At 41.0% G+C, this 18,827-nt stretch overlaps 1 protein-coding gene and 1 long non-coding RNA gene across 2 annotated transcripts in view; both read left to right on the top strand.

The window, feature by feature from the left end:
- Positions 1-18,827, top strand: part of LOC146965504 (uncharacterized) — a 518,674-nt gene that overhangs the window by 242,289 nt on the left and 257,558 nt on the right. The gene's annotated exons all lie outside the window — the stretch shown is intronic.
- Positions 1-18,827, top strand: part of raph1a (Ras association (RalGDS/AF-6) and pleckstrin homology domains 1a) — an 87,561-nt gene that overhangs the window by 9,652 nt on the left and 59,082 nt on the right. The window contains exon 2 of the mRNA XM_085764970.1: positions 18,586-18,652. The gene's annotated coding sequence lies outside the window, so the exon portion shown is untranslated. The remainder of the gene's footprint in view (positions 1-18,585; positions 18,653-18,827) is intronic.

Here is an 18,827-nt window from a genome sequence, read left to right as displayed (position 1 = left end):
TCTATGTCCCTCGGCCCTTGTGGAGATCCAGGGGCAGGCTGTGCAGCTGGGAATCAGGACTTGTCGTTTTGACTGCGTGTCTGAATGGAGGCTGACTCGGTTTCACTTGTTTCTACTGTCCATGGATACTCATGGCTAAGGAGCATTCAAATTACTTGCTTTAGATTCAAATTCAGGCAAACTTTATTGTCTTTCAGAAGGTCAACAGTCTCACAAAATGGTAAATGGTAAATGGACTTGCACTTATATAGCGCTTTTCTAGTCTCTTGGACCACTCAAAGCGCTTTACACTGTTGGTCACATTCACCCTTTCACACACATTCACACAGCGCTTGGCAGCGCAGAAATCTAACCATTCACACACATTCGTACACCCAATGGACACATCGGGGGGCAAGTGTGGGTTCAGTGGCTTGCCCAAGGACACTTCGACATGTTGCCAGGAGGAGCCTGGAATCGAACCACCGACCTTCCGGTTAGTGGACAACCCGCTCTACCTCCTGAGCCACAGCCGCCCAAAACACTCCAGAAGTTGTAGAATCAGAATTTCAACTGTGTAGCTGACTTGGATGGAGCTGGTTTAGGTTTATGTAGCCTACCATCTAGGCCGTCAGCTTATCAAATATATTGCTATCAGTCAATAAGAACCTACAATACAAAATGGCAAAGATATGTTTATAGTAGGCCTAATTTGTCAATCGAAGGGCATTAACAGTAAAGTCCTTCCGATGCATTACAGTCACAATTAATCCACAAGCAAGGTTAGCCTATACTTAAAATAATATTAAAAAAGATGTAGCCTATGCATTAGCCTCTACGCACTGTAGCAGTATAATTAGATTTTGGTGACCCGGTCAAGTTGAACTGTATTGAACTATGGACAGCGAGTTTTGACGAGGTGAAGGTTCCTAAAACAGAAACACAACATCCACAGTTCAAGTCATTGCTTCCTGCCTCTGTCTTCGCCTCCAGCTGTTAGATACAGGAAGAATGCCCAAAGAATAATATTTTAAAAATACAGTGTGAACTTGCACCGTTGGCTGATAATGAACCCTTTTGATACAGAAGACTTAAACACGGTTAAATGTAGGCCTATTGTCTTGCTAGCAACATTGCTACTAAGCCGGTGACTGGCTATAGCACTAGCAATATCTTGCCGGTAATAGGTAGCTTGCATACTCTACATTTTCGGTTGTTTATATACATTTCCTCATTTAGTAGTTTGTTTATATTTACAAATACAAAAAAATGACATTTTCTTACATCTTGAGCTAACATCAAAACGAGATAGCTAGTGTCACTAGTGTCACAAAACACTTTTTAGAAATTCATTTTTTAGCTTTATTGCTCAAAAAATACCAAATATCTCAAAAAATAGCATTAAGTTATGTCAAAAAGAAAAGAGGAAAACAGAAACTCCACTACGAGCATAATTACAGATGTTGAGTGTTGTTAGCCGTTTGCTAACCTGTTAGCTGCAGCAGTAAAACGAGGCAAAGACGCAAGTGCTAATTACACCCTGAGCTCTGCCACACAGGCTTTATTGTGTGTGCCATTGATGTTTAAAGGACATGATGTTAGTATAAAGTGTGTGTGAGAGCGTGAAACAAAGTGAGAGTGTGCTTGGGGTTTGTTGGTCAGTCCGTCGGTCGGTTTGAAGAAACTGTTGACACAGTGAGTCGTGAGTGTGTGCGTATGTGTGGGTGTCCACTGGCCTGAAGAAAGTGTTGATACTGTAAGCCGGACTGTTTTCCATTGCTCAGACTATGAGAGAAAAGTACAAGCATTGAACCTGTGTGTGTGTGTGTACACGTGTGTGTGTGTGTGTGTGTGTGTGTGTGTGTGTGTGTGTGTGTGTGTTATGGCTTCGAGTATGTCTGGAACAGCTACTGTTTTTTCGTCCAGGCTCTTTCACATGTGAAAACACACACACTCACACGTGAACCGGGTCCAGACCAAACCACAGCTACCTCCCGTACCCAGACAGCTCTCCAGTAGAGATGGAAAGTATGCGAGCCGTCTTTCAGTCAATCTGTCTCTCTACACTTTTTTGTCTCAGCAGTGTGGACAAAGACAGATGCCGTGTGGCTAAGTTTGCTGGATCGGCTGTGACAGAGGGTCACGGTTCAGACTTGCACCACTCATGGCAGCATCTGCAACTTTATCCCTCAGAGACGGGCGTTTTTTTTTTATTTTGGGAAGTTGACTACACAACATCCGAGCGTGGTTTGTGAGTCGTGATTGGGAAGTCGCCAGCTCAAATCCTCTGGACTTGGTTTGGAAAAATTGTGGGGATGGAAAGTGGATGAGGAACATAACTCGCCTACCTCGGCAATTACTGCGTAGGTGTCTTAAAGCAGGGAACAGTCTGCCCCGAAACTCCTGAGCTGTGCTAAAAAACAGATGTAATTTGGGATTAAATCCTGTTTAGCAGTTCCATGTTTGTCTCTTCTTCCTGTGGTAAACTCACCACTAGGCACTCAGGGCCGAGGCCGTGGGTCCATATCCAGATATTCGACTTAGGAGCAGGTGACAAGCAGACTGAATTTCTATTTACCTGTAAAGCTGTAATGGGTTTAGATGGGGTTTATTTTCCAAATGAGAAAACAGTCATGAATGAGCACTACACTGGACCTATTGAAACACTGAATGAAGTCAGGTGTGGGCAACAACTCATACAGTAAGTCTTGAGACCCTGGCCAGTCTGGATATAATTCTCTGGAGGAGTTAAGTTCACAGTACCTGCCCTGTTTGGCAAATTTAATCAAACTTCTTAATTTTAAATCAAAAAATGTCCCAAAAAGTTTATTTTCTGTGGCATTGTACCACACAATGTTCTATGTAAGTTATTTTTTTCATGGAAATTGAGGAAGTAAAACCAGAAAACTATAAACACCATCCTATTCTGTAAGGTCAGCTACACGTAAGTGTTGAAATTCCTCTTCTGAGCCCCATTTTTCGGCAAATGAGCACTGTTAGAAGCCAGAATTGGCTGTTTTTGTGCATTTCAATCACTGGATTAGGTTGATCCTGAGCAAAATGTGACAGTTTTCAGACTGTCTTTTTCTTTGTGATTTCTAAACAGATTAACAAATGTTTACACAGGATTAGACATTCTCAGCAAGTGTAAGTGATATCAGCTGGGATTCAAATGAGTTATTATGACTCTGATTTTTCACTCAAATTCACCTCCAGCAGGGTTTTGGCTCGGTCCTACAGTACACAGTGTCTGTATCTACTTCAGACTATATCCTGTAATTTCCCAAAGGTTTTTAAACGTCGTCCAGAATTACGAGTTAAATTATCGAGGAGCACAGTGAATATTTTATTCCCCCATAACATCAATCCTGTCCAAATGTGGCTCAGGTGATTCCAGCTGTATAATATTGCTGATTGGCCGTTAATCATATAAGGTGGGTGGTTCAATCCCGAGAGCAAGACACTAAAAGCCAAATTGCTCCCGGTGTATTTACATAGAAAGGAAATTCAAGTTGTGTCTGGTAAATGCATGCGTCTTTGATCCCATATGTTCAAAATTAAATAGAACAGATGCCATTACAGTGTCAGAGGTGTGAGCCAAGTTTCTTAAGTATAATTGTCCGGCTGGTTTACTGTAAGTCTTTGTGACAGCGAGGTGGTACTGGGCCTGGGGAGTCGTAGCTCAGGACTTGTTGGAACTGGAGTCGGTCTGATGGTTTTTAGCTGAGTCAGATTCACTCGCTCTGTCATTATATGATTAGCTCCACAGCTCTGTGTAAGTGTGTGTTATATATCTGAGTCTATGTGTCTCAGCAGGGTTTTTTTTGTAGTGAAAAATGCATCACACACTCTTTTATTCCTCTTTGTCTTGCTCTTTTTAATGTGTTTGTTGTCTTCATGTTATATTATGGGACCGAATGAAGGCAACGCAAATTCAGAAATGTGCAAAAAACAAAAACACACCCACCGATCACACGTGTTGTCATTATTAGTTCACTCTTTTCCTGTTTCTCTCTGCTGTTGAAAACGTTGTCGTTGGTTCCTACCGCAGATGTTGTTGCTGGCAGGAGCTGTTTCAGCTGAGGACAGGCAGAAATGGAAAGTTTTGCTTTTTTTTTTCATACCATAAGGCATTCAGCTCGGGTACCACTCTGTATGTGTGTGTGTGTTGAAGGAAAATGCTACTCTTAAACCGCTGTCATGTGATGGGAGCTAAAATTAGTATGTTTTTGGAGGTTTTTCTGGTGTGGATGTATAATATCGGCAGTGTAGTGGGTGTTTGGAACAAAGTGTGACTGCTTCGTGCCAAACATCGGATGGGTCCAGATTCTTATATAATAGTTTAGTGTAATAATATTTTTTGGTTTGGGGCTTTTGGTCAGACGTATAATGACTTTACCTTCTGTACCAGGATATACTGTGGTGGTGTTCTGATCTGACCAAACAATTTAGCCACTAATTGATAAAATAACCAGTAAACCTCCTTGGTATGTAACGGTGCATGTTGTAATCCACTTAACTTGAATGCAAATATGAGGTGGCACTGATATGTTCTGCTTTATAACTCTGATTTGGTAGGAAGATCTTAATGTCCTTGGATGGAGCCAGGCTACCTAGTGTTTGTACTATGCTAAAATCTGCAAAACAAAGATGTGCTTTTGTAATTGAATGTTAAACCAACACTAAGGAACTTTTCAACCTTCATATAATATTTTCATAACTTTTGTGATGGTACATCGACTTACAACAGGTTGAATGACACCTCTGTCATGGCCTGAGGGGTCTGTATCACCTTCACTGGCACTAAGCAACTTTGAGGAGCATGGTAGGAAACCGGCTCTCACTTAAGTTTCACTTTCACAAGTCACGACGAGGAGGGAGCAGGCAATGCGGCACCTTTCTGTCGGATTGTGCATGTGTGTTTACTGTGAAATGATCCACTGGTAACAGAAACTTAGTTTGGACGTCTTATGCTAATTTCCATGCACCGGGAGATCAGGATGTTTACGGCGCTACGCGTTGGTGCTCATGGGAAATGGAGTCTTCCTTCAGACAAAACACTACCGCTTTGGGCCACTGGCGCCGCCAAACTCAACCAAAACTGAAAGTTCTTTAGTACTGCTTTAAATTATTGGAAGATTTTGTTACCTGGGATTTGAGCCATGCTACTTTGTTCTCTCTGTTGTCATTATTTATGCTCAGTAAGATAACCAGCTAGCTATATCAAACTATAATGGTAATTGAGGTTTTAATTGAGGTTTTTTCAATTCAGTTCAGTGTTGACAAATAGGGTTGCCACCTTTGAGTTGTGAAAATAAGGGACACTCAACCAAATGTCGACGGGGGGGGGGGGGGTGACACGGGTCAAAACGCATCACTTTTCATGTAGGCCTATGTATTTTGTACACGTTCAATTTCTTGTATTAACACATATTTTAAACTGGAATGGGGGCAGGTACAGTGCACCTTATTGAGGTTATCACTTGACGTAGCTAAGGCCAGGACGGGCTAGCCTACTATTTTGATCCAAAACATAAAGTTGCAATATCCCACTTAAATATAATAGTCATACATATTAATGCCTATAGCCTATGTGAAGAGGCTGTCACATGTTACACATGGAATGATTCCTCACAACAGCCTAATAGGCTTTATGCACAGATCCACTACTTCCTGAACATTTAAACAAGTTCCTTTATTTCCTGTATGTATTATTGGACAAAGTGATTAATCCAGGTGTGTCTGACCTCAACAGTCAGAGAGCTGGCCATCTTAATGGGAGGACTGGGTGGTTTAAAGCAGATAACAGCGGCACGGCCGTTTCGGCTAATGCTGTGTTCAAGGCAGGCTTTTGAAACCGTAAGTTACAGCTTCAAGTCACAACTACGACTTGGTAGCGTTCCAGGTAACCCGTAGCTCGTGTTTTTACCGTCCTGTTGTCTGTGAAAGTTCCCTATAACGGCCACTCGTAACTTCCGACCCGTGAACTCGTACCAGATCGAACTGGTATGACTTCACAGGAAGGAAAAACACAAAGTACGAGTTTCCTTGAACGCACCATGAGTTAGCAGCCCCCGCCCTTGTCAGGCATCAATTGGTCCTCGTGCTACGTCACCACATTCACGCGCATCCCTTGGCTGCACACACAGCCCTTCAAGCCGTTCTCTCCCCTCATTGGATAACACTTGTATCCCACAAGGAAAATTTTCTCCTCGGGTTACAGCAGAGCAGAGTGACGGAGAGACTCGTGTTTAGGCTGAAATACTTCATGTAAGTGATTGCTGACGGAAAATAGGACTATTTAGGACTTATATTAACAAAAACATTCCACTGATATCTGCTTTAAGTTCAGGAAGTAGTGGAGCTGTGCATAAAGCCTATTATTAACAGTGATTTACCACGGTTTGAAACGTATGCAAATCAAATAAAAATGCATCTGCACAAAATGATCAGAAATAACACTGTGCTAATGTTCAGACTAGTTCAAGACCAGCTGCATAGGCTAGGTCAGACGAATAAACAGCACCCACTGAGTTAGTTTGCTTTTGTTTATGTAATAATAATAATATAAAATAGGGCTGTCCCAAATGATTATTTTTCTCCCGATTAATCTATCGACTATTTTTTCGATTAGTCGATTAGTCTAGCGATTATTTTTTTGACTAATCTAACGATTAATTTTTGGTTGACGATTAGTCATTTACAAAAAAAACACCTCTGAACACTTCTCTTATTTAAATTCTTCAGATACTCTAAATCAGTGGTTCCCAACCTTTTTTCCTCAAAGCCCCCCCCCCCTTGCTTTTGTCAAAGACAAGCCTTTTTATTCTATTTTGTGCCATCCTTATTTTGTCTTTATGTCAATTTTCCTTTGTTGTGTCATAATTGTTATCACGTCCCTATAAGCAGGTAGGTTGTATGTAGGTTTTTGTTCCTATTGATTTTGATGATTTTGATTATCCAATTGGATGTGTTATTGGAATTTTAAAATATCAATATGCACAAATCTAATTTTGATAACCTCACAACCTCAGAACAGACAAAGCTCTGTGGACCCCCTGACATCTCTCACGCCCCCCTGAGGGGGGCCCGGACCCAAGGTTGGGAACCAATGCTCTAAATAATCTTTTTTTTTTGGAGGGGAAAACTATGCCACATCAGTTTGCTTTAACCTGGAAAATAGACAGATGAGTGCACACTGAAATATTAGCACAGTGATTTTGAATAGGCACATTTATTTAGTATAGTCATGGAGCAGAGCAGTGTTTCCTCTAGGATTTTTTTTTTAAGCCGGGGGTGCAGGACATCACCCTCACTTACGATCTGCTGCTGTGCTGCGTCCGGGTGCAGAGAGCAGCAGCGGAGTGGATTTAAAAAAAAAACAACAACAAAAAAAGACAACACGAGGACGTGTTTACATCTATGGATACATAAAGCAAGGAGACTGTGGCGGGTGGTCCGATTGTCCGACGAGGGAGGGGGGCGTGGGGGGTCCGCGTTCGGACCGTATGAGTTCGCTTTTACCGCGCACTGATGTCATGCATGCGCCCTTTGCTCTGTGTGTGTGTGTGTGTGTGTGTGAGAGAGAGAGACAGAGAGAGAGAGAGAGAGAGAGAGAGAGCGTCAATAACGGTGAAAGAGCGATGGATAGAAAGTGTCCTACAGAGAGATCTCTGCTTTGTTGTAGTTCTGACAAATGCTGGATCTTTACAGAACACGTGCGAAGTGATGCAGCATTCATGACAACTCGGAAATACGGGACAAAGCCCGTCCCGTATTGATTCAAAACGGGACGCACTATTTTATTTCAAAATACGGAACGATTCCGTATTTTAAGGGACGGGTGGCAACCCTATTGACAAATGTAAACTGTTGAACTGTCAATATCTTGTTTCTTGGTTTGAATTTTAGCTGACCAGCTAATGTAGGATTATCCATCCAGTCTGGCTAGAGTGTGTGGCTAGCTGTTTAGCATGCTAATTTCATGGGAGAATAAAAAAGTAGCGGGAAAATAGGGTTGATTTTCACAAAGGGAGACACTTCTGAGTAAATGAAGGAATAAAATGTCATGCTTAAAGCAGAAGTAAGCAATCCGGTGGTTTTGGCTAACTTCTTGTCAGCCGATGGAGTAAGCAGTCCCCGCCCTCGTCCCTACGTCACCACATTCACGCGCATCTCTTGGCTGCACACACAGAGAGGACCGCCCCTTTATGCCGTTCTCTCTCCTCATTGGATAAAGGTTGTAGGATACAAGGAAAGTTACAGCAGAGCAGAGTGACTGACAGACCCGTGTTTCAGACCAAACACTCTATGTAAGTGATTGCCGTCGGAAGATATAACTATTTAAGACTTATATTAACACAAAAATTCTGCTTACTTCTGCTTTAACTTGCAGTGTTTCTTCTAGTTTGGTCAGTAAACAGCTGCTAATGCAAATTTTTGCTACTTGGCAGTAGAAAAACTCAAAATCCCATTTAAAGTTGGATTTTAATTGTTTTTAGGCCGTTTAACTGGCAGATAAGTTAAAGTAGAGGTGAAATATTACCAGATTGTACCTATTGTTGTATTAGCCATAATCTTTTTCATCAGGATACACTCATTCTCTGCTGTTCATTATGTCTTTAACATGGATTCTGGTTGTAACTCTTTAGTAACCAGCAGAGACAGGTGAGATTGATTTTTTTTTTTTTTTTCATGTAAAATCTCAGTGGATCTTGAGTCATAGTGAATTCAGTCACACAGTCATGTGAACTGGACCTTTACTTGAATGATCGACCCCTGGCAGACCACAGCGTCCGTCTTTGCCTCCGTGCTAATGTGTGCACTGGGTTACTGGATACGGACTGAGACGCAGTCACCCCTGTCAGCTCGACTGTCCTCGTCCTTCCTGCTCGTCTCGTCGTCCTCTCCGTCCTCCTGTTCGCAGCACTTTAACCCAGTAGCTCAGTGACCTTGTACTGAGTGTATAGACGGTATTCCCTCAGTGTGTGTGTGTGTGTGTGTGTGTGTGTGTGTCACAGCTGTAAAGCAGAATGCTGTGATTCTTCCTGACAGTTCTGCAGTGCGTCCAACTCTACTGCAGCAATACTAGACCTGTATATGTGTATGTGTATGTGTGTGTGTGTGCCTTCATTCATGCCTGCAGTCTTAACAGTGATTATGAGGAAACCTCCTATAACACCAGCCTTTGGTTTTTAAAGGGCTCACAGTGTGGGCTCACAGTCATGTTGGTCATTCACTAACAGTTCTGCTGTGTTCTCGCTGCTGGACTCAAAAAGCTTTTCACAATTAACAGCCACCGTCAGATTTCACGGTGCAGACTGGACGCACACTGAGGTGGAGTGGCATGTTTGAACTGTTGTTTCAACTTCATCCTCACAGCAGGAAGAGGGGGTGGGGGTCACCACGCTGACCCTTGTTCTTCTACCACGCCCCTGTCCTCATCTAAACTGTACTGATATTAACCTCATTGATCTATCTGCTGATTGTTTTTTTTATTTGTGCAAAAAAAAAAAAAGTCATGATGAAAAATAGAAATAATGGCAACCATAATTTCATATAGAGCCTGCAGACAACTTGGAGATGCTCATTTTGTCCGAACAGCACTGAAAACACATACTTTAGTTTTCTATCAATTTAAAAATAAAATCATAACTGAGTTTTGAAAAAAAATTCAGTTGGTATTATGGAAATACAAATATATGTCAATTTGAGGAGTGTTACAGTTTTTATTTGCCTCCATTTAAAAAAAATCCTCAGTGGATATTTAAGTCACCTGCCTCATGTACAGTACGTTATGATGTATTCATTAAATCCAGTTTATCGCATTTTGTTATTAAAGGTGTACAGAAATGGCCGTTTGTCCTGTTTGTCGCGCCGAGTTGTCACGAGCTGCAACACGAGTTTACCAGAGTAAGGAAAATGAATTTGATTGGTCGTTATCGAGCGGGCGGGACATTCAAAGCTTGGGGCGAGCCCGAGCTCCGTGTGTGTGTGTGTGTCTCAGACGTTTGAATGACGGATGACGGATCCAATATCAGTGGCTGGTGAATCGTGTACAGGCTGACGTATAATCCGTGCGCCTGCATTATCCAATGTGAAAAAAAAAATACACACTTTCATCCCGGATTTACTCAAAAATAGAATTTTGCACAAAGTTTGGCCTACATCGTCTGAAAGATGAGTTATTACACTAATTTTATGACCCAGAGTGGGCTTAAATTCAATTTTCTTTTCTGTACACCTTTAACTATGACACTGACACCTCTGCCTGGCAGCACATGACTTTCTTTCCATTTTTTTTTTTTTCATCATCAAATTTTAAATGTAGCTATATTAAAATAGGTGGATTGAAACCCACCAATAGAACAAGAAGAAAAAAGGCCAAGAGTTGCTGTCAGTGGTTTTCCTTAGAAAATAATTTCACATTTCAATTTACCATATAGAAAGTGAAGAAAGTGTTCAATATTAAACATATTTTACCAGCTGTATCGAGCGGTTGACAGTTGACCCTCTTGTATTGCTTCTATTTCTATCACTTCTTCTCTTCTATTAGAAGTTAGCTAACCAGCTAGCCACAGCCTGGATGGTCTTTTCATTTTCCGATACCGAGTCGCTGCAGCATTCAGAAGATATTATAACAAATTATTACCTCCTGTCTCTGAAGCAAACCGCTGTTTATGCTAACGCTGGATATGCATCATAGCAAAACTTGTGAATAGCCCCATAAACGGTGTGGGTAGTATGTGGTCATGCAGACGACTGTTTAATGTTTTAATGCATTTATTTTAAATCAGAATGTATTTACTGCCTTCAAAGTCTCACATGTCGGTCTGTGAAGAGCATTTGTATCATAACCCCTTCTTTTTTGTCATAAAGGAAATACTGTTCACCAATTTGGTGCGTCAGTGAAAGTCCCAACGACCCGCCATGACTAATTGGATGTAGAAAAAAACGCCATGACACATCGGCCGAGCTGCGTGCGCCGTAAACACCGACTTCCTCCCTGGACGCTGATCTAAAAAAAACATCAGCTTTTTAAATATGCAGCCTCAGAATGAAACATGTGAAACTACTACACGTCCTGTAAAACTATCTGAGCGAGCAGCAAGCAGGTGTTCACTCAGATACTGAGCTTTGTAGTGCTCTTCTATTCTTTTCTATTCCACTCTACTTTTTCTGCCCTCCAGTGACGGCAGCTTGTGCCCCATCTGAGTAAGAAAAAAAAAAAGCAGGCTGCAGATTTAACCCGAGGGCAGAGGAAGAGAATGCATGCAGTAATGTGACCTGACGGCTGGCCTTGTCTAGGCAGCGCTGTGTCGGATGGGTTGTGTGTGTGTGTGTGTGTGTGTGTGTGTCTGCGTGTGTGTGTGTGTGAGCTGGTTACCAGGCAGAGCAGTGTGAGTTTATTTCTTGCAGCTCTGCAGCAAGGCATCGACTCTGGCAGCGTTTAGGATTTGATCCCCACTGGACTTTTTTTTTTTTTTAGCGCTTACTTATTTTGTAAAACTTGGCAGAGTTGGAGATGCACCGTGGAGTAAAGTGGCACCAGATTTAAAATGTCAGACTGTCTCTTTACGTCTGCGGTTGTCAGCTGCCGTAGACTAAACTGTCTGCTGTCAAGAGACAAGCTGCTCTAAATAGGTGCATCGACCACCTCCATGTTTCAAACCTCTCAGTTGCAAGTATCACACACACAGAGACACTGATGTCTCCAGATCATAGAGATGTAGAGATCGTATCCAGATAGATGAATTATTTTAAGAAATAATTAAAACCTTAAAGGTACATTGTGTAGGAATTCCTCCCATCTAGCGTTGTGGTTGTATATCACAAGCAACTCAATGGTGTTTTTCATGCTGCATTCACCTGAAATTGGGCAGACGGCAGACGGACGACAGCCGCTGCACGTAACGGCATAAACAAGTCCCTATGTAAACAAGTGGTCCATCAGCACGAGGCAAAACAATGCACGTGACGATATGTTGTCATGGCGATGTCGTATTGTTTTACAGGCTTTCTCTCGACTTCTGTGACTAAAATGACATCTGGTTTGTTAGTGACGGCCGTCTGCCCGACTGCAGGTGAATGCAGCATCAGTGTAACGCTCCGTTCCTCCTCACTGCGTTACCGCGGTGACTTTTCACAGACGCCACCTCGACCTGAGCCGACAGCTCCGGTGTCTCCGCTGAGTTTCCGTGGTTTCCTACCGTCACGCTGCCACTGAACGTAAAAACATGGCGACACCACATGGCAGCCAGCACCGAGCTTACCCGCTCCATGGAGATATGAATGATATGAACGGCTCATTCAGAGCTGAAAGGAACACTTGTTCAAGCAACAGTCTGTTGATGGGGGGGATTACTGATGGATGAAAAACGTATTTTTGAACCAAATAATCGATTTTCGTGAATAGATAACAGGAGAAGTTACACAATGTCCCTTTAATCTCTAAACCAAGTCCTTATAGTGATGGTGTAAAACTGGTCCTCACAAAGATACCAAAACAAACACACACACACGCACACACACAGAGAGTTTATATCCTCCAGGCGCAGATGAACTCATATTTCCCAGTTATGTGATGTTCAGTGAACAGTCCCACTACGTGCACCACAGCACATAGTGGCTAGTTTGAACTTGCACTAACAGTGAACATATGAATATTTTTAGAAAAACAACCTTTTATTGCCGTTTTGTAAAGGAGAAAGGATCAAATGATGAAAATAATCACGTTACTTCTGTTTTAACTGCGGGTATTTGTTGTTATGAGGAGTTTATTCTGGTTACAGGCTCCTTCATCATGTGTTCACCTCATGAATCGAACAGATTCAAAGACCTAGTGACTTCACTGGCATTTGCTTCCAGTGCTATAAGAGTTTTTAAAAGGGCAAGTTTGATTTTGGTTGGCGTGCAACCACCGACCTTTAGAAGAGTTCGATCCCTTTTCCTGTGATGAAACTCGGCTGTTTTATTTATCCAATACCTTCATTTATCAGTTAATCCACTGATGATACTGATGGTTTGATCAATTGATCATGTAGTTTATAAAACAGTGGAGAGGAGTGAAAGATAATCAGCACAATTACCTAATGGTGATGTCATGAAAATGAAGAAAAGAAAGAAATTTAATCAATATAATACATTTGTTTTAATCAAATTAACCGTAAGTTCAATTCTGTGGCTAAAAATGGCACACACAAAAAAAATTTCCCTCACTGGACAATTCAATAGTTCACAAGTCTTTAAAACAATTTGATCATTTGCTAAGTGTGTGCATCTCATCTGGTCTTAAAGGGCCATCACCTGAAGTATTGTATTGTGTTAAAATAAAAACACAAAAATCACACACACACACCTGAATGGAGATGTGGTGTGTGTTTGTGTTTCCTAGAAGAATCGTAATGATTGAGAAAAATACCTTAGAAATGTTGTAACAATGCCCTTATTGTTCCAATTAAAGATTTCCCAGTTTGCCAATTATTCTGATTATTTGTTGTGGAAACTATAATCGTGACATTATACACATTATCAGCAGGGCTGCCGTCCTAAACCAGATTTCCAAGTCTCATTACGAATGGAGTTATGGACAGAGGTAGAACTATTGTTTCAGTCTGGGATTGTAAAGCCTCTGTTTTGGCAGGCTGCGGCGTTTCATAATGCTCTTTAATATGTCCTGTTTGGCAACGCACCAGTCATCAGAGTCTGTTGAGGTGCACAGAACCTCAGATATTAAAAAACATACGTACAGTGTTCAGCAGGAGGAGAGGACCTGAGAGGTGAAAATATACTTTTCAACAGGAAACTGGATCCATGACACTGGAAATCAGATATTAAAATATTAAATAAATTGCCCCAAATAGAAAATTTACATTTTGTCAATTTCAGAGTTTAAAGCTCAGAACTTTCTCACAAATTTGAGACTTTTGTGAGGGTTTTTCTTAAAAATTTGCTGTATTTTTGTTTCGCAGGATTGAGGCGTCATGATGTCAGAGATTATCCATAATCATTTTTTTCTTGTAAATTTGCAACTTTAACTTGAAAACAAAGAAATGGACCTTGAAAGAGGTCAATTGGTAACACTGATCAGGGCTGGGTGTCACTACTGATTTACTGAATCAATTTGAGGACCCGATTTGATTCAATGTTGATTCATTTAGAGATATTTCTTATTTCTTCTAGTTTTTATACCAGTTTTGCTCGGTTATGAAAGAGATTTCCACACAGCTAATACTACAGATTAAGATTAACTCTCTAACATGGTGAATTTTTGAAAATATGAATGTTTACATTAAAGATTGACCCAAAAGCAGTTACATGAATGCACATGTATCCAACATGACCCACTCCAGAAGTAAACAGTGCAACTCTTCAGGTGATAATTCAAGTAATCAATCAAATGTACATTTAAGAAATGAATGGAAATGTTCACATTTGCACAGATCTCTTACAAACAGGAAGTGGCATATATTAAAGCTATAATACTGATAGTCAATTAAAATGCTAAATGTTCTCAGATTGGAGCTTCTTTTCTAACTTCTTCATCATTTTGAATCTTGACGTCCAAAGCTGGAGACACACTACACAATTTTTTACCCGATTTTACCCACAATTCACAGCTGGGCCTTGTTTGCACCAGTCGGCTCTAGTTGGGGACAGAAAGCTGTTGGTGTGTGACGGGTACAGACTCGAATCGCCAAGTGTGGGTAGTGTGTACTGGTAACCGACACAACTGCAAACACACGTCGCCAACAGCCAATGGGAAAAGAGGAGGTTGGAGACAGGAAACAGCATCAGAAGCCGCAACGACGACTCTTCCACAACTTTTCGTGAGAGTTTTTTGTGCGTTGAGTTGGTCTGATGAATTGTATGGTCTGTGATGGTCGTTAAATGTTTGATCTCCAGTCCCTTAATCGTCATTAAGAATGTGCTGAACTGTAAAAATGGTGTAGTGGTTCCCCAGCTTAACATTTGAGCGAGCGCACACATAATTAACACAATAGACACGGCATCTATTTAGACAATTAGACAAATTGACCAAGAGTCAAAGAATTTATGAGCAGAGCTTCCAAGAGCCTGCAGAGACAAATAAACAAGACAAGATAATCACCCATGGAAAAACGAATAAAAGCTACAAAGGAAAACAGGCAGAAGACAAAAAAGGAAAAGAGAAGAAAGATGTTACACTTCATTTCTTTGTTTGCTGTTGTTCTCACAGACCAACACATTCGTTAAATCATTCAACAGTTAAAGGGATAGTTCACCCAAAATTGAAATGTATCATCATCTACTCACCCTCATGTGGACTAAGGGCTGGGAGAAGTTTCAGATTCCTCCGTGCCTTCTCTGAGTTACAGGGGGTCTCGGCGTAGCAGTGCATGTCCATATAACGGTTGCAAATGGATACCAACTGTCTTCGTAACAAAAAGACACACCAAAAAACATCCAAATACCTCCATGCTGCTCGTATGTAATGTCCCTCTTGTATTGAACCCCCGAAATGCGAAATTGTCCCGAAAAAAATTAAATAAGTCTGTATTTCAAGCTTGTTTGTAGCGGAAGCTCCTCTTCCCAGTTTGTCCAAATTTGACGAACCGGGAAGAGGAGCTTCAAGAAGTTTCCGCTACAAAACAAGCTTGAAACATAGACTTATTTAATTTTTTTCGGGACAATTTCGCATTTCGGGGCTTCAATACAAGACGGACATTACATACGAGCAGCATGGAGGTAGTTGGATGTTTTTTGGTGTGTCTTTTTGTTACGAAGACAGTTGGTATCCATTTGCAACCGTTATATGGACATGCACTGCTACGCCGAGACCCCCTGTAACTCAGAGAAGGCATGCAAACTTCTCCCAGCCCTTAGTCCACATGAGGGTGAGTAGATAATGAGTGAAATTTCAATTTTGGGTGCACTATCCCTTTAACTCAGATTCCTGAATGACAGGAGGCGATGAACAACACACCCAAAAAATCAATATTTGTTGTAAAGAGGATCCATAGAGATAAAACAGGAAACACTGAGTCAGTGATGCTCTGAGCAAACGCAGCTATGAGATGTTTTATTTTGAAAGGGTGTTATTAGCTAATTTGTCCTGGTGTTGTCCTATGGAGTAACCGCGTTGCAACACAGAGGGAAGAGGAACTCATTTACATGACACATGGGTTTTTTAATTCCTGGAACGAGGTGAAAGAGTGAAGTCGTTTCACAACCGGAGGAAAGATGCTCAGAGTGCTTTTTTTATTTTTATTTCCAGCTGTTTACAATTAAACAGTATGTTGCTATGACAACCCTGACAGTGACCTCGTCCAGGAAGTAAAGGTGTCATTGGTTTCTTACATTATGCTGTGTTTCCATTACGTGTTACCAGCTCGACTCGACGTAGCTTCGGTACCAGGTGGTTTCCATTGATCCCTTCAGTATAAAACATGGATTTATTGTAATAGCTTCACTTTGCATTCAGACAAACTGATGCGGCAGTGGTTGGACATTTCAAAATAAGAGTAGGCCTACTTCTTAGCGATGTATTAAAGTCAAAAGCACAATATTTCTTTTTTAGCTATAGTGGAGTAAAAGTTAACAAAAGGGATGTTGTAGAAACAGAAAGAAAAAGAAATCGAAACACAGACTTTATGAAAAAACAACCTTAACTTTGATCTATTTTTTTAATCAGTTTCATTTCTGACAAATCTAGATAATCAGCTGTTCTTCACCCTGTAAACATCCTCGTTGGCCTTTTCTCTGCAGCTGCTCTGTTTCCTCCAAGCGTCTGTGATCAGACTTTAGACTTTATTTATTTGCACATTATAAAATAGAACAAAAACATTTACTTATCTCTCTTACTAGTGAGAAAGATACGGGAAAAAAAGTGCTGGTGAGGTCTGAAACCCGAAAGGCTTATAACATGACCTCACCTTGACCTAACAAATAATTTAAACAAAGTAAAGAAATAATATTCACATACCTTGTGCAAGGTAGAGAAATGACAAAATAAGAAAATAAAAAAATAAATGAAATGAAGATAAGGGGAGACAATGATAGTAAAAATAATAGTATAGTATAATAATGTATCGGTAACACTTTACAATAAGGGCCCCTAATTAACGTTAGTTAGTATTTTATTTATTTATTTATTTAAAAGTACATTATTAAGCATTACTTAACTGTTTACAGATATATTAACAATCATTATTATGTATTACTGAGGGTTAGGAAACACATTAATTAATGTAGCCTATTAGTAAGCAGTTAATTCATGTTTACTACTCAAAGTTAGTTAATAAATTCTAATAATAAAAGTTGAGTAATGTAATTAGTTATCATTATATATGCATTACTCTACATTAATTAACACATTAGTTTATATATTAATGCTTAATAATGTACTAACTGGGAGCCTTATTGTAAAGTGTTACCATAGTATCTGTATAATAATAGTAGTAGAATATCTCCTATTGATTATGATTTAATCACAATGACCAACAGTTTGATAACGATCACAATCCTTCACTAGGGTGGAATGAGTGCAGGTTTGAATCCCTGACGACGGTGTCGGTGGCGTACTGACGTGCTCTTGAGCAGCACACGGCCCAGATCAGACAAGTGTGTGTGTGTGTGTGTGTCCCAACAACGGTGTAGTTGTTGTTTCAGCCTCCAGCTACTGATCATATGAGAGCTGCTAATGATCTTATGCAAGCGGGGATAAGTGTGTGTGTGTGTGTGCAGTGTGTGTGTGAGTGTGTGTGTGTGTGTGTGTGTGTGTGTGTGTGTGTGTGTGTGTGTGTGTGTAACAGTGTAACTTCCTTTTGTGCATATGATGATGCGTGGACATTTTTGTGCTTTTGTGAATCATTTGTCCTTCATGGTCATGATGTGGAAACACACACACACACGTCCATGTGACAGATGAAAACATGTTCAGTGTAACTAACACACACACACACACACACACATTTAACTTTGACACACACACTTTCCTCACTCTCTGTGCTGGTTGTATGAATTCTTTAGAAAGGTCAGACGTTGTTACTTCACCGTCAGGTTGTGACACGACGACGAGCTGCAGAGAATCAGACGGACTGAGGGGCGAGAGAGGCAGAAACACATGGAGAAGAGAGAGAGAGAGAGAGGAGCTACAGTATTGTGTATTTAAATGTTGTAGCCAGTTATTTTTAGGTCACACACATCCAGCCTGCTCAGCATGACGGCAACACACACACACACACACACACATTAGTGCCACCTGCTGACAGTACATTTGGTGTGTGTGTGTGTGTGTGTGTGTGTGTGTGTGTGTGTGTGTGTGTGTGTGTGTGTAGACAGCTGCCAGGTGTGTGTGTGTGTGTGTGTGTCTGGGGGGTGGGGTGAGTTGTGATGTAGGTTATCACATCTGATGGTGTTAAACCAACTCCTCCACTCTGTGAATGTTGAATGTTGCAGCTCGGTTCAGGAAGGAAACAGCGTGTGTGTGTGTGTGTGTGTGTGTGTGTGTGTGTGTGTGTGTCTGCTCTTCTCCTCATCCACACAGGAAGTACGATCATGTCTAATATTAATAACAGTAATATTAATAAACGTTGTGTGTGTGTGTCTGTGTTTGTGTGTCTGCAGGGTGAGATCGACTTCATCCACTCCTGTATCGGTTGGAGCTGGACTGAGCCGTGTCAGCAGACCAAAGGTAAACACCTTCAACCCTCTTATCATCATCATCATCATCATCATCATCTCAGCTCAGCTCTGTGCTTATGTGGCTTTTTCAAAATAAAAGTCTGAAGCTGTCCAAGCTGCAGTCTAGATCGTCCATTTATGTATTTATTGAGATTGTGGTGCAATTTAGGATTTAACACCATTTA

The sequence above is a fragment of the Trachurus japonicus genome, chromosome 21 (genome assembly GCF_045865225.1).
Source record: "Trachurus japonicus isolate A0001 chromosome 21, Traja_1.0".
Taxonomy (NCBI): Eukaryota; Metazoa; Chordata; class Actinopteri; order Carangiformes; family Carangidae; genus Trachurus; species Trachurus japonicus.
Note: the sequence above shows the minus strand (reverse complement) of the source record. Positions and strands in the feature narration are given on the sequence as shown.